Source organism: Euprymna scolopes, chromosome 17 (genome assembly GCF_053919585.1).
Source record: "Euprymna scolopes isolate OS-2025 chromosome 17, ASM5391958v1, whole genome shotgun sequence".
In the NCBI taxonomy this organism is placed as follows: domain Eukaryota; kingdom Metazoa; phylum Mollusca; class Cephalopoda; order Sepiida; family Sepiolidae; genus Euprymna; species Euprymna scolopes.
In genome coordinates this window covers 30,454,574-30,466,501 of record NC_136498.1, presented here as the reverse complement: position 1 = coordinate 30,466,501, position 11,928 = coordinate 30,454,574, and the positions used below count along the sequence as shown (strand labels likewise).

General features: G+C 38.7%; 1 protein-coding gene across 2 annotated transcripts in view; it reads left to right on the top strand.

Annotated features, from left to right (window-relative positions):
- The first annotated feature begins 215 nt into the window (after positions 1 to 215).
- LOC145296728 (uncharacterized) overlaps positions 216 to 11,928 on the top strand; it is a 52,713-nt gene continuing 41,000 nt past the window's right edge. The window contains exon 1 of one of the 2 annotated variants that reach the window (XM_080142736.1): positions 216 to 330. The gene's annotated coding sequence lies outside the window, so the exon portion shown is untranslated. Of the gene's footprint in view, positions 394 to 11,928 lie in introns of both variants that reach the window. The other variant, XM_080142735.1, reaches the window with a different exon arrangement.

The following is an 11,928-nucleotide window of genomic DNA, read 5'->3' as shown; positions in this document are numbered from 1 at the left end:
ATCAGAAAAAATTCATCAAGTTTTCCGATTCTGATACCACAGAATGTTCCGATATTTTCGATTCTGATTAATCGTCACTAGTTATTATATTAAAAAGATGGGATTTCGAATAATAGAAAACTGACCAGAAATAACAAACACCAATCTCTTCTTTTTATGCCGTTCATTTTTATTTATTTATTTTTATGTTTAGCGCGTTTTCGAAGCAAACAAGTTGTTGATTTAATGTGCGTAAGACTTGGCCCGAAATTTAAATGTCTTTACAATAAATTTTATTCTTTGCCAAGTCGTTAATACTTCTTGAAGGTCATAAGCTTCACTCCACATAAAGTAAGTATTGCAACATTTTGTTCGTGTTTGCTTGAAACAATAGTCATCTGCTCGAACTGAAATGTAAGTAAATAATACACTTTTAATCGAAAATTCATTTCTAGCTTTTAACTATATTCTAACTCATTAGCAAACTTTCGGTAATCTCTTTCAGTTATATATTTTTTAAGTTGCTATTTATTTGCCTTCCGAGCAGAGCAAATGAGCCACGAGGTTGTTTTTAATGTGGTAAACATCTGTTGCATAGTCCAGGTGTGTATATATTTACCAAGCTATATAAATTAATCTATTTAGGAGTCTATTTACTGTGTTAACGTTTTGTATTTATCTAGTGTTCGTAATGTTTGTATGTGTCTATCTTGCTTCTCGTTATTTGTCCCTCAGTCCTCATTTTTTAATGGGTGATTTTTCTGACAAAGGGAGAAGAAAAAGCTGTTTTCTTGGTTGACAGTATTTTGCGTGAACAGTCGACAGAGATGGCGGAAATTTTCTGTTTCTATGTCTATCCTTGTAGCCATGTCACTAGTAAGGGTGCTGGAGGTAAACGTTTTATCTGAGCTTACATTATCCGCCTGATAGTCAGAGACCCGAACCTTGGATTAACCACTAAGGAGGCTGTCCTATCAGCAGGTGCAAAGTACTGGGGCTGCTGTATTGCCATTTGGTGAATGGATTCTGGATCATGCAGTAGCTTCTGGTGGGGCCTCTTGATGCTATATTAGTGGGTAATTGTTACGGCTTTACCTTATCATGTTCTACAAAAAAAAAAAAATCTTCGTTTCTTTTTCTCTCTTAGTTTCCCCTTTCTATCCTACTCTAATCTGACGACCTAGTCCACAAATTCCAAAATTCCATCATGACAAGTTTCAAGAAAAAATACACGATTAAACCCGGTTCTCCAACTTCCAACGTAGACCCCCACTACCAGGTCTCCTTCTCCAACATCAGGGGTCTACGTTCTAACCTTCCAGAGGTTGAAGCCCAATTACAGGAGACTAAACCAGACCTTTTATTTGTAAGTGAAACTGGCATTGGACAAGCTATTTTCCTAGAAGAGTTCGCAATTAAAGGATACTCTAACTTAACTTCTAAATCTGACCCCCAAGATCGCCATGGGCATGGAATATGTGCCTATATTAAAGATGATTTTCCATGTGGTAGGGGCATCTCCAGAGAAGATCCTAACTTACCCTATATGTGCTTCCGGGTTGCATTAGCTCACACTACTGCATTTATATTTACTCTCTATCGCACAGTGAAGTTACTATCTTTAAAAGCATATCTCAGAAAATTGACCAAGTTCTATCAGCATATCCTTCAACTAACATTCACGTATGTGGAGACTTCAATGTTCACAACGTGGAATGGTTGACCCACTCAAACAAGACCGATGATGAAGGGAGGTTCTGTCATGATTTCTACATTGCTTATGACCTCACTCAGATTGTTCACGAACCCACCCATGTGCCCGACAATGACAGCCAGTATGCGAGTCTACTAGACCTTTTTCTCACTTGCCCTGAACTATGTTCAGTTTCTGTTCTGTCTCCTCTTGGATCTTCCGACCACTCTGCCGTATCAATTAAGATAAAAATGAAATGTACTAAGTCCCCAGACGTACCTCTCCATTGTACAGTATATTGATACACTAAGGCTGACTGGGATAGCTTCCGTACATTTATATCGGATCTACCTCTGTGTTCCATGTTTAAAAAGGATGTGTCCTCTATAGTATCAGACCTGACTGAATGGTTAATTGTAGCTATAGACCGTTTCATACCCTCGAAAAAGTTCCAGCAAAAACCTAACAGCCAGCCATGGTTCTCTCCAGAATGCGCTGCTGCCATTGCGTACAGAAATCACTTTTTCCACTGCTTCCAACGTAATAGATGTATGGAAACTAAAGCCGTTTTCAGGACTGCCAGCAACTATTGTAAGAAAGTAATAAAAAACGGAAGAGAGTTGTATGCTCAGTCCGTCAAGTCCAAAGTAGCTGAGCAGCGGCTTGGTTCCCAGCAGTTTTGGCAAATAGCAAACAGAATCCTGAACAGAAGCGTGTACTCTATCCCTATCAATGGACCTGAGGTAATCTCGTCAGCATCAGACAAAGCCAAACTTTTTGCCAAGAACTTTGCAGCTATTTCTACCCTTTGCAACCAAGGCCGCCAACCCCCAGTATTTCCTCCTGTATCAAAAAACATGCTATGTGATATATGTACATGTATCTGTATGCGATGTTGCCAAGCCAATCAAAAACCTTGATTCCAGTAAAGCAACTGGCCCTGACGGTATTCCAATTATAGTACTCAAAAAACTTCAACCAGAACTAGTGCCCATACTTACAAAACTGTTTAAACGTTGTCTTAAGGAGAATAGCTTCCCATCACCCTGGAAAATCTCATTAGTATGCCCTGTATTTAAGAATTAAGGTGATCACTCATGCCCCTCTCAGTACAGGCCAATAAGTCTCCTGTGAGTCATGAGTAAGTTGCTGGAATCTGTGTTAAATACAGAAGTAATCAACCATCTCAACAAAAATAATCTTCCTAGTGACACTCAATATGGTTTCCGTTCTGCTAGATCTACAGTAGATGTGCTTACAGTTATGTCTCATAGGATTAGCAAATCTCTCGACGGAGGCAACCTTTCTAGAGCAATTTCTCTTGACATATATAAGGCCTTTGAGAGGGTATGGCATAAAGGTTTACTTCACAAGATCTCTAGCTATGGTATTGCTGGAAATGTCTTCTCAATTATTAAATCATTTCTTTCTGATAGGTTCATAAGAGTAGTAGTTGAGGGGCAAAAATCAGAAGCTCACAGTATTAATGCTGGAGTCCCTCAGGGGTCCATCCTGGCCCCAACTCTATTCCTGATCTACATTAATGATCTTCCAAATCACATCCTTACATCATTTGTAGACATTTATGCTGATGACACTACCATTTATGGTAGCATGTCTAAGACAGTAAACGACCAAGTTCTCTCCGATTCTCTCTCCTCTGATCTTGAGCACGTGATACAATGGGGAAAGAGGTGGCTGGTTACTTTTAATGCATCTAAAACCAAGCTTCTCTCTTTACATCATCAACACTCTGATGTCCATCTGGCATCAATTGAAATGAATGGCTCTCGTTTTCAGGAGACCTCAAGTTTTGACAAGCTTCCGAGCTTGACCATTACTCCTGATCTTAAATGGAACACATACATCAAATCTGTTGCCAAGGCCGCTGGAAAAGTGGTCGGATCTTTCTATCGATCCAGTAGATATCTCCCTGCTGATGCAATTCTCTATCTATAAATAGGTTACTTTCCGGCGTTTTCTGGGAACTAACAATATAACACATCCAGCTTCTCAAAAAGAGGCACTCTGGATTGAAACAAAAATTAAAAATTGCCTTAGTTTAAAAGGATTTCCTCTTCACCGACTAAGGACACAAATAACTAAGTGTAGCATCAGAACAGATACTACACATTGTTCCTAACCAAAACGAGAGTTTGTTATTAAAAAAAAAAGTTACTCTTATTTTCTCCTAAGTAATTATCTCCATTTGTTGATCATGATGATGAATTACCACCCCAATTCCCAAATATTTCCAATTTGATTAGCCAGGACAATTTTCCCTTTTCAACCAACAGATATCTCATTTTAGCCAGCTGAATGGGAAAATCATTTCCCGCCCTCTTTTATAAGCTGTGTTTGATTCTCTTTTGAATATGATTTTTATCCATTCACCGTCCAAGGATGGCCTTTGTTTCTGATGTATTAAAAAACGCCGTTTAAACCGACTTTAAATGTACATATTTCATAGTTGGCTTTATTTCAATTTGTAAAATACAATTATTTTTTGCAAGACGTTTGCTGCATTTGTTTAATACATATATTGTTCATGGACTTTTGGCTAAGAACAAAGTGTAATATCTGTTCTGATACTACACTTCGCCTTTCTGACCTCGATCAGTGGAGGAGAAATTTTTCTAGACCGAGAAAATTTAATTTTGCTCCTATCCAGAGTGCCCCTTTTTGGGGAGCTGGATTTTCTCTACATTAAAAACCGATCTTGTGTCTAACTCTGCTCTCGTAGGAATAGATATTCTTTTATCTCAATCTTGTGCTGTAACGTTACACGTTTACATACAGGACCCAACACGCTGTATGCAGTCAACGTCGCAAAGGAGACCAAGACAAAGAATAACTCTTTCGTGTAACATTTATTTTCTCATTCTTCCGCCACATGTTATCTCGTTACGGCTGTGACATCACCCATGTCTCTAACGTGATCGTCTTCTCTAACATGCTTTCTCTCTCCTTTTAATAGTCTGTTTCCAAACAGTGACGTCATTTCGCATTTCGTATGCATTTGCATACGCGTGTTCACGCTCTGTTAAAGTGTGCCTTCTGTTATATTCCTTTATTTCAGCATCTTACCAAGTTTTCAAAAATGGCAATAGCATCATTCTTTGCCAGAATCTGTTCACAATACATAGCATTGGAGTAGATTAAATAATTGATATGTGAGACGCAAGAATGTAAAAAAAAAAAAAAAGTCTCTTTTTTTTCTCTCTTCATTCGGTCGTTTTACTTTTTTTTCTTCCTTTTTTTTTTCACTTCTTTCTTTCTGCTGTACTGAAGGATCGGCGGGTGGTAAATAAAATCAATTACTTTCAACAAGGTCAACACTGACGCAATAAAGCGTCTGCGAAATAATAAAAGCAAATCGTTATTTGACAAGGAAATGTAAACTAAAACTTTTCGATTAATGAAAATGATACCCACTCATTTGAAACGATAACGTTAACAAGCCTATACGAAATTTTAAAATCTAATAAAAACAATGAACTCGACAACCCAAAATCAGAATTCTTCGGCATGATATAACTGCGTGTCTCGACTTTCCATGAAGACAACAACAACAACAACAACAACAACATCTAGCGTCCAACCAAAGCTAGGGCATACAAAAAAAACAAGTGAACCATGCATGGTCCCCCGTGAGTGCTCAGTGAACGAAGCATAAAAAATGACTAAGTTCAGCATTTGCACCCACCCCCACCCATTTAGCCCCAAAAGTCCCCAGGGGACTCCAATCCTGGTGAAAATGAACAAACAGTGCAGTTTTAGGCCTTAACATATGTAAATTTGAGTTCTGCACCATGCAAAAAAAGAAATGACTAAGCCCATCATTTGCCCCCCCCCCCTCATTTAGTCCCAAAAGTCCCCAAGGCCTTAACATATTGAATCGCCCCGCACAACAGCGGGGTTCCTGTCTTTAAGAGTATATCTGAGAAAATTGACCTCATCCTGTCTGCTCATCCTTCGGTTAACATTCACATTTGCGGTGATTTCAATGTCCATAATGTGGAATGGCTGACCCACTCAAATAAAACAGATGATGAGGGGCGGTTCTGTCATGATTTTGCCATTGCTTATGACCTCACGCAGATTGTTCACAAACCCACCCATGTGCCCGATACTACTGGTCAGTATGCAAGCCTTCTGGACTTTTTTCTCACAACTTGCCCTGAGCTATGTTCCGTTCTATCTCCCCTGGGATCCTCCAACCACACAGTTGTATCAGTTAAGATAAAAATGAAATACAATAAGTCTTCAGATGTACCTCTCCACCGTACTGTATATCAATACTCTATGGCTGACTGGGATAGCTTCCATACATTCATATCTGATCTACTTCTGCATTCCATGTTTAAAAAGGATGTGTCCTCTATAGTATCAGACCTGACCGAATGGTTAATTGTAGGCATAGACCATCCAAAAAATTCCAACAAAAACCTAATAGCCATCCATGGTTCTCCCCAGAATGTGCTGCTGCCATTGCACACAGAAATAATTTTTTCCATAGCTACCAACGTAATAGATGTACTGAAACTAAAGCTGCTTTCAGGACTGCCAGCAACCACTGTAAAAGAGTAATAAAAAATGCAAGAGAGCTATATGCTCAGTCTGTTAAATCCAAAGTAGCTGAGCAGCGGCTTGGTTCCCACCAGTTCTGGCAAATAGAAAACAGGATCCTGAACAGAAGCGTGTGCTCTATCCCAACTATCATCAATAGAATGAGGTCATCTCATCAGCATCAGACAAGGCCAAACTATTTGCCAAGAACTTTGCAGCTAATTCTACCCTATGCGACAAAGGTCATCAACTCCCCGTATTTCCTCCTACAACAGACAACACACTATCCAACATACAAATATCTGTGTGTGAGGTCGCCAAACTAATCAAGAACCTTGATTCCAGTAAAGCAACTAGGTCAGACGGCATTCCAATTATAGTATTGAAAAAGCTTCGACCAGAACTTGCCCTCATACTTACAAAACTGTTTAAGCATTGCCTTAAGGAGAAGTGCTTGACAACACCCTGGAAAACCTCCTCAGTATGCCCTGTATTTAAGAACTTAGGTGATAAGTCATCTCCCTCTCAGTACAGACCAATAAGTCTCTTGTGTGTCATGAGTAAGTTACTGGAATCCATATTAAATAAAGAAGTAGTCAACCACCTCAGCAGAAATAACCTTCTTAGTGACATGCAATATGGTTTCCGTTCTGCTAGATCTACAGCTGATGTGCTAACAGTTATATCCCATAGGATTAGTAAATCTCTCGACAAAGGCTTCCTTTCTAGAGCAATTCTCTTGACATATCAAAGGATAAGGTATGGCATAAGAGCCTACTTCACAAGATTTCCAGCTACGGTATAACTGGAAATAAAATAATTTCTCTCTGATAGGCTCATAAGAGTAGTGGTTGATGGGCAGCAATCAGAGGCCCACAGTATTAATGCTGGAGTCCCTCAGGGATCCATCCTAGGCCCAACTCTCCTCCTAATCTACATCAATGATCTCCCTAAACACATACTTAAATCATTCGTTGGCATCTATGCTGATGACACGACCATCTATGTCAACACATCAAAGGCCGTAAATGACAAAGTTCTATCTGAGTCTCTCTCCTCTGATCTTGAGTGCGTGGTACAGTGGGGGAAGAGGTGGCTGGTTACCTTTAATGCATTTAAAACGAAGCTCCTATCTTTACATCATCAACGCTCTGTTCCTCATCTAGCATCAATTGAAATGGATGGTTCTCGTCTTGGGGAGGCTTCATGTTTTGACAAGCTCCTTGGTTTGACCTTTACTTCTGATCTGAAATGGAACACATACATCAAGTCCGTTGCTCGGGCCACTGGGAAAATGGTGGGATCCTTCTACCGCTCCAGAAGATATCTGACTACTGATGCAATTCTCTATTTATATAAAAGCCAAACACCTCAAAGATGGAGTACTGCTGCCACATCTGGGCTGGAGCTTCTAAAAACAGCCTATCCTGCCTTGACAAAGTACAAAATAGACTTCGTGGCTTAGTGGGGGATGCCCTTTTCTCTTCCCTTCAACCTCTCTCACACAGAAGAGACGTTGTGAGCCTGTCTTTGTTTTATCATTATTTCCATGGCAAGTGCTCGTCCGAGCTCCAATCTCTGGTCCCCCCTCGCCTATCTTTCACGATAAATACCCGTTTAGCTAAAACCACTGTCAGTAATTTCTCCCACTCTTTATCAGTGCCTAAATCAAAATGTAGATTCCATGAACAAAGCTTCTTTCTGAGAAGTGCACACCTGTGGAACTCTCTTCCATTTGCCTGTTTCCCACCTGACTACAAATTGGATGTCTTCAACTCCAACATAAACAAATTCCTTATTAATCGGCCCTTTAAGTAAGACACTTTATCAAATTTCCAATACCAACTATTACTACAATATTATCCCATTGATTATTGATTATTGTACACACAATAACCCTTATCCCCGAGTGGTTTCCGGGCCTTGATAAGTGGTGATCCCCCATGTAAAAAAAAAAAAAATAAGTTCAGCACCATGCAAAACTGCTAAATCTCTACCACCAATAGCAATGGCCAAATACTCTCTATCTGAAAACACATCTTTTAAACTCCTCGGCCTACCGTTCAGATGAAACATGAGTTAGAACAATTACATTGAGAGCATTGCCAGAACCGCTGCAAAAAAGGTAGGCTCTCTCTACCGTGCTAGAAAGCTACTTACCCCTGAAAGTATCCTGTACCTTTATAAGGCCACCATTCGCCCATATATGGAGTATTGTTGTCATATTTGGGCCGGTGCATCTGCTACTAGTCTCTAATTCCTAGACAAGGTTCAAAAGAGAGTTGCCAACCTAATAGGTCCTGAACCATCATCCAAGCTTCAGCCTCTGTCCCATTGATGCAATATAGCATCCCTCTGCCTGTTCTACGAGAACTTTAACAGTGTATGTTCCGACGAGCTTCAAGCACTTGTACCCCCTCTACGTAAATACCCCCGACAAACGCAACAAGCAGTACAATCCCACCCCTTCACAGTAGAGATCCCTAGATGTAAGAGAGCCTTCTACTCCAGTAGTTTCTTCCCCAGAACCGCTAGACTTTGGAACTCGCTGCCAAGTTCCTGCTTCCCCAACTGTACTGACATGCAGAAGTTCAAGTGTAACGTGAACCGACATCTTCCTGCCGAACTCCCCACCTAGTACCCCTGTAGCCTGTGTCCCTAATAGTAGCCCTCTACATCAAAGTGTCAATGTGCTTTGTTTGGGGTGTAAGTGTAATAAAAAAAAATCGACATACACAGAAAATGGTGGTCAAATATGGTAAAATAGCCCCAAAAATGGGGGTGTTTTTATTAGGTCTAAAAGAGCCCCCGTGACACATCCAAGAGTTATCGCGAAGTATAGATAAACAAAATCATATAGAAATCAGTTAGTTCCAACTTTTCAGAAAGTTTTATAAAAATCCAAGGCATCAATTTTTTTAATTAGCAACCGGAGTTTTCCCCGGAAAATCTGTTCTGTTACTTTTTTACTCATATCATGCTTAATGTTTGTGCAAAATTTCAAAATCTTCCAAGGCGTAGATATTGAGAAAAATGCGGACAGACGGACGAACGGACAAGGGTGAATTTACAGGTCCACCCTCTTTTTGTCGGGGGACCAAAAGAATAAATAGATAAATAAATAAACGCACCTATTTCTAATGGTTGTGTCTTTTCCATATAAATTGGCTTTCAACTTTTCCAACGAACTTTACTCATTCAAAATATATATTATCTCTATCTCTACTAGTATTATATTTACCTGCCTCCCCACGAGAGCAGAGTTAGACACAAGGTCGGTTTTTAATGTAGAGAAAATCCAGCTCCCCAAAAAGCGGCACTTTGGATAGGAACAAAAATCAAAAAGAACTCTGTGTGTGTGTGTGTGTGTGTGTGTGTGTGTGTGTGTGTGTGTGTGTGTGTGTGTGTGTGTGTGTTCGTTCTTTATGGACTCGAAAACGGCTCAGTCGATCTTTATGAAATTTCAAACGAAAGTACTTTATGTGCCTGGCAGTGTTCTTAGATTTTCTGCCGGAATATCTTCGATAAGTATCGATAATCAGTAATCAAAATAATCCGATGAAAGAAGAGACATGCCATTTTGACAAAAGCTAACACTTTACACAGCCTAACATCAATACACATTTTATTGCCACACTGGCTGAAAGGCCCGACATTTAAAATCAATAGTAGGTTCTTTGATATGACAGGGGCGTGTTCGAAATGAATGTTTCTGTTTAAAGCACAATGATACTTGACTTTTTAATTTTAAACTTGAATTCAAGCCAATATCACCGCGCAAGCAGTAATGCCAGGCATATAAAATCAGCAGTAGGTTCTTTGATATGGCAAAGGCGCGTTCGAAATGAATGTTTCTGTTTAGAACACAATTGAAGCATGATACTTTTGCATTTTAAATTTTGATACAAGCCATTATGAATAAAAATGTTTTTATAAAATCAACAGAAGGTTCTCTACAGTGCAATGTGTATTGTGAACTTAGTCATAGCGAGAGGCATGTGAAGCTTCCTTCAGGTGCATCGAGATGGGTTTCCGGGTTTCCAATTAGAGCAGACAGTCAATTTCGACGACAATAAAAATATGGGAGTGTGAAATATTCGTTGATCATCATTCAATCCCGAGCAACGTCGGGTCACCCTGCTAGTATCACTATAAAATTGATATATGAATATGTTTAATTGTAAAATCTGTTTTCTCTCTTTATTCACAGCACGTTATTTGATTTAACACTTGCTAATTGGTGACCCTTTCTTTCTCAATATTCATAATTCGAGGGTGTTCTAAACGTAATTTTTATTCCACCCGAATGGATGAAAAAAAAAAATGCACACTGCATTGTTATGAGGACTGAGCTTATGCATTTATCGCCTAAAAGTTTCATTTCTCTGTTGCAGATATTGACAGTGTGAGACTCTAAGAAAGCAACCTGTTGTGGCAGTACGTCAGAAGCAGAGATATCGCATTGAATTCCTGGCAAAAGTGCAGTGAGAATGGCAATGACTATGTAGAAAAATAAATCCTTAAGCACAAAAGGTCGTTCGTTTTAACGGTATCACTCTTTGCAGCTCTTCAACTTTTTGAATTAAAAAAAAAAAGGAGGCTTTACTTTTGGGATGACCTTCGTATGACAAAGCGCGCTCCAGACGTTTATGCACAGTCATCGTTCATCGCTGGCAAAAATGCATTGAAAATAGTGTTGAGTATGTAGAAAAATACATTCTGGAGCTCAAAAGGTTGCTGTATAAATGATACTGTGATCCCCTCTTCGTAGCTCTTCAACTTTTTGAGTTCAAAAAATAGGAGTCTTTACTTTTGGAATGACCGTCGTATTAATGTTTTTTATCCATTTTTCTCATTTGCCATGTTATAATCATTTATATTATTTGTCAGCGCGGTTCTTGGCAATTTCCATCAAACTATCTAGACGTTTAATTTTGAATTTGACTTATTCATTTGGGGGGGGGGTAGTAGTTGCTAAATGGTGGGCCCTTCCTTTTCCAATATTTATAATATTAATGTGTTTTATCTGTCTTTCTTATTCGCCATTTTAATATGTAATAATTAGTTTAATTATTGATGGAGATCCATGGTACTTGATTTGTTCTCCTAAGGTTTTGGCTTGAGAGGTGTTATTGATAATTGCATGGTTAGAGGTTTTGAATTTTTTTATAATAAATGCTAAATCAGATTTTATTAATACTATTGACGGGAAATATACATCTGTGTATTATGTTTTTGTTTTTTTTATTTTAGAATTATTTTATCTGATTTAAAGTTAGGGTGCATCTGGTAGAATATGTTTTAGTCGGAACTGATTAGCTGTTTGTTATCTAGATTTCTCATTTTTAATTTGATTCAAAGTGATTGAGGAATTGGTTGTTAAAACTTGTTTGACATTTTTTGATTCGTTAATGAATATTTTTCTGGTTTAGGAAATTAATTCTGCACGTGAACATTCTCTTACGTAAGTTAAAAATCACGATTTATCACGAGGTAGTTTTAATAGAAATAAGCGATGAATTCGCTATTTTTATATTCTCATAAATACGTCTAGAAATGCCATTTTCTCATTAACGTTTATTTAGTTGTTAAATGTGAGCACAAAGTTAGTTTGAAAATGCTTTATAATTTTATTATTTCATCATTATTATCGGAAGGTATAAGGACATCGTCAACGTGTCTGGCAT